This window comes from Nanorana parkeri, unplaced genomic scaffold, assembly GCF_000935625.1.
Source record: "Nanorana parkeri isolate BGI_ZX_2015 unplaced genomic scaffold, ASM93562v1 scaffold75, whole genome shotgun sequence".
Lineage (NCBI taxonomy): Eukaryota > Metazoa > Chordata > Amphibia > Anura > Dicroglossidae > Nanorana > Nanorana parkeri.
The window spans coordinates 1,995,924-2,000,907 of NW_017306343.1; the positions used below are offsets into that span (position 1 = coordinate 1,995,924).

The following is a 4,984-nucleotide window of genomic DNA, read 5'->3' on the forward strand; positions in this document are numbered from 1 at the left end:
CAATACCGTCCACTTTGGGCTCATCAAGTGACACACTGGGTCCTCTGCCTTTCTCCTTTTCCCCCAGCACCAGGTGGTCCTTAATTATGCAGAAGGCAGCATTGCTTTGAAGATGTAAGTGCCGTTCCCTGCACAATTCTATGCAAGTGGTGACATTTCCTCAGGGGAACGGTCCCATGACACACTACACTTAGGTCCTTAATTATGCAGAAGGCAGCATTGCTTTGAAGATGTAAGTGCCGTTCCCTGCACAATTCTATGCAAGTGGTGACATTTCCTCAGGGGAACGGTCCCATGACACACTACACTTACAAGAAGAGTGGTGAAAGATGCTGGGTGTCAATCAACCCGGCAGAGGACAGGGCACTAGATCTTTGGGGCCAGAAAGCACTGCATATGGTGTGAACGAGGCCTAAGGCAGGTTATGTTGTTCTTTTAATCGCTCAAAAGGACAGTAGTGTATAAGAGACCTTGTCCAAAAGATCCACGAGATGAAACATGCCTTTGGTTTGCCACATCCCCACCCACTCTCGTGACAGTATTACCCTTTTTTAATGCACATGTTTTTAAACAAAAGCTTTTATATACATTTACATAAAATCTTTATATTAAAACACCAAATTCAATAGCGGGCACACTAAAAAAAAAAACCAAAAAAAAAAAAACCAAAAAAAAAAAAACCACAGGGATGATAAAGGCTAAGTTACACATTTCTGATATGGCATTCACATCAACATGTTTGCTATTACGTGTGCACTATGCCATATTTTAACCACAAAGCAGTTCTGTTTTGCATTCAACAGTTACCAAAATAACTAGCAAACCTGACAACTTCTCAAGACCACCACAGGAGAGGTGAAACAGGCTGTGGTTCTTATGTCTCAAAATAATTAAGCTGTATAGACAACAGCAACCAATTGACGTAACAGGAAATCTACCAGAGAGTAGGGAACTGCCTTCTTAGGCAGTTGTCCCCTTAAGAGGGGACCCCACTGGATTCCCTTTAGCTTTTGTTCTAGGGACAACTCTACAATTTTCCAGCTATTTTCTTTCTCCCTGATGGGGATACAAACAGCAATAAAAACCTAACAGAGGGTATAATCGGGAGGTCGGCAACCACCGGCACACGTGCTAATGGTGGCAGCCAATGCCTTTTCTACTGGCACGCACCCCCACCTCCCTCACTAAAGCACTCCAACAGCGGAGGTCACTTGAGGCAGTGCATGAAGAGGACCACCTAATGGAGTTCTGAGCTAGTTCCCCTGTCCATAGCCACCGGACCTACAGGTATTACATCTGGGCTCCTTGGCACACTCCCACCCTTTCCTATACTAGCTCTAGTGCACACTGCTGCTGGCTCTGCACCCCCCAGTCCAAACTATTCCTTGACACCGGCCCCCAGGCCATCCAATGGTTCCCCCGTTAATGAGAGCACTGCAGTCGAAAAGATTGTAAGCCCCTAACTCCCCAGAGCTCAGCTCTCTCCACTCACCAGTTGTGTGTTCCCTGTGTGCAAAAAGCATTGCTGCCAGTACCCAGGCTATCAAGGAGGCCACTAAGGTGGAGGAATGAAAGTTTAAATTTTAAAAAGTGAGGTTTTTGTATGTCTGTAAAGGTGCCCACACACCTTACAATTTATCTGCAGATTTTCTGTGGTCAGATGGAAAAAGTGCAACAGATTGGCCCAGGTGGAGATTACTCCATCCACACAGTTAAGTGCAGATGGAGGAATCTGTTGCACCTTTTCCATCTGACCACAGAAAATCTGCAGATAAATTGTAAGGTGTGTGGGAAGCTTAAGGGTCCAGTCAGATGGTGGAATGAGGGTAAATTGCCTGCTGCGTTTATCTGTGACTAAATGCTGCATCTGAACACAGTAGCACTCTTTGGTATGGAATACAAAAGGGGACGATTAGCTGTGGCCAGTTTGTATACAGTTATAAATACTGTCCCTAAATGCATACGGTCTGTGCCAGGGATGGCCAGAGGCCCTAATCATATGTAACCACTCAGATGAGTGGTCACATGTGAACTGCGGCAGCACCAGCCATTAAAGTCTACAAATCTAACCGCACCGCTGCTGGCTGCAACTAGTCGCACACAATGTGTACATGCCTGCCCGCAAGAATCACACATTCTCAATAGGAACGACCCATGGTAACAGTTCCTAAGACTCATGTTTGTGCCACTGTAATTAAGAAGTATTTTGCGAGTACAAGGACTGAGACATATATTTGTGGTCTATACAAGAGTGACCACAGATTCTATTAAGCAACAACCCAATATTTAGCTTAATTTAATACACCCGCAACATGCATAATGCCACAGGTTCTAACGTCCCTGAGCTGTCCCTCTTTCTTAGGTTCTAAACTTGGGAGGTTGTGAGGAGTGTGTGTGTGTGTGTGTGTGTGTGTGTGTGTGTGTGTGTGTGGGGGTGTGTGAGGGGGAGTGTGTGGGTGTGTGTGTGTGTGTGTGTGTGTGTGTGTGTGTGTGTGTGTGTGTGTGTGTGTGGTTATTAAAGTGTATAGGGGGTGGTGATATGATTGGGGGTCATGGTCAGGGAAGTTGTATGGGGCCCCTTGATGTTTCAGCACACTAGGCTCAAAAGGTTGCCTGCACCTCGAACCCCTCACCACTCTCAATCTAAAAAGGCTTTCCCTAGTGGTACACGTCAACTGGCCTCACATAATAAAACAGGGGAAAGAAAAATTGTCTACTACGACAAGAATGTTCCCTTTATTTTACGAACAAACAAGATACTCTGGCCAAGAACAGCACACTTTGTGAAGTCCAGTTAACGGTGCAGAGGCTTGCTAAAGGGAATGAACATGAAAAGTAGATTTGTGGTTCTTTTTATGGGAAGTACCATGACACACAACTACCCACCCATACTGGCCGTTTCATTTTCCAATAAACCTAACTGCATATTACTGTGGTGCAGCTACTTCATAAAAACACAACTACATGCGCACTGGCTGCAATAAATGACTTGCTAAAACACAAGTGCAAGTAGGAAACATAAGTTTTATCAAATGAGTTCTTATAATAAAAAAGGTATATATATATATATATAAATAATTACCACGTTATGAGCAATTTCTATTTCTGCTTGATAAGATTTCCAGTAATTACCCATCCTAAACATTTACAAATGTGGTAAACCAGCCAAACAAAAAATAGATGTTAAAAAGGGAAATTCCTCTTTCCGGGAAAAAAAAAACCCCCCATTACATTTATTTCTAAAAGAAAAAAAAAGAAAAATGTTAATTTATTTGTTTGCATTGGAGCCAGTAAAGCATTGCAACTAAGATCAGTAGTTCATGGGTTCAATGCTCTGGCTCCTGCAGACTCTTCCTTCTGTCCATGTCCGTACCGTGCCGTGCCATGGATATTCACTAACTTTGACGGCAGGAAGTGTCAATGGACTACAAATGCACTGACGTCACCACACCTGTATTCTATTGAGAACGACAAGTCCCTCTGCCATGGTGGACGTTCCCCCATTCACAGATTGGGTCAAAGGATCTGTAAATGGATGATGCAGCTGTATAGGCAGAGCCACACACAGGCGCACCAAATTCAAACTTGCAAACAAGCCTGCAGGGCGAAGAAGCCTGTGATTCATGCAAGTGGGGAAGGGAGTGGTGAGAGGGGGGATGATGTTGCAATCTGATCTGATCATCTGACATGGGTGTAACATGACACATGGTCAGAAAGGTAAACTGAGCCTTTAACTCTAAGGCCCTATTCACACACGAATCGGCCTGCACATACAGCTCCGTGCTGCATGCGGGGCCGTACCAAGTAGCTGCCGGGAAGGACAGGTGCTGCGTGTGATTAGAACGCAGCCCCCGTCCTTCTCTATGGGGCTACGCCCCATTTGCAGGTCCGTAGGGGTACAGGTGATCGTATCCATACCCCGCCGGAATGGAACATGTATGCGTCCCGACCAGAAAACCCGCACCCCTACGGACCTGCAAATGAGGTGAGCTTAGGGGGGCGTACGGCCGCGTAGCCCCATAGAGAATCGTGTCGTGTGTGAATGAGGCCTTAACTGAAGTACATTTAATTTGTTAAAACTCTACAGCAGGGGTGTCAAACTCAATTTCATCACGGGCCGAATCAGCATTATGGTTGCCCTCAAAAAGGGCCAGTTGTATCTTTTAGACTTTATAAATGTATCTACTGTTTAGCATATTAAATAATTGCTCTGCATTCCATTATTACTGGTTTTAGTAATAACTAGCTCTGAAAGTAGAAGTCTAGAAAAAATAAAAAGGCAATTAGTGTAATATTGTGGACTCTCAGGTGGGCTGTGTGTCTCACCAAGGGTTCTGGTTGGTCTCGGCAGGTGGATCCACAGGAAGGGGGGGGAGGAAATTTTGTGGCCGATTCTCTAAACAGGCGGCCGCGATTCACAGGAAGGCTGGGGGACCTCGGCAGCCTTCCTTTGAAGCCCAAAGTTAATAACAATGAAGGTCGCCAGCACTCAAAGGATGAGTTTACGTTTCAGGACCACGCAGGGTCCCCTCATCAGGGCAAACATAGCGACCCTAATGAAGGGACCCTGCGTGGCCCCAAACATTGGTTTTGTAATGCATGTGACACGATTCTTCAATTAATGAACACAGGGATTTAAGCTCATCCTTTGAGTGCTGGTGATCTTCATTGTTATTACCTTGGGACACGCATGGCGCCATTCGTGGACATCAATGAGAGCACTACTGCTAACAAAAAGCATACTGGGTCCTAATTGCTGTAAGGAGTGCATGGGGTACTCTTGGTTACCTGTGAAGCCCGGTGCCTGTTTATAGTGCAGGCGGCATGTTAAAATGTTGCAGGAGAGCTGTGAGGGCTACACAAAATATCCTGGCGGACACATGCTCGAGAGGCTTCATTCACAAAGATTTACGCATGCCTAAGTCACTATTTTTGTGTATCCATAGTTTAAAAATTTCCTCCAACTGATAGCCCAAAATCCTTT

The 4,984-nt window shown here is 45.2% G+C and overlaps 1 protein-coding gene across 1 annotated transcript in view; it reads right to left on the reverse strand.

Moving 5' to 3' along the window:
• TRABD (TraB domain containing) overlaps positions 1-4,984 on the reverse strand; it is a 25,937-nt gene that overhangs the window by 15,980 nt on the left and 4,973 nt on the right. The gene's annotated exons all lie outside the window — the stretch shown is intronic.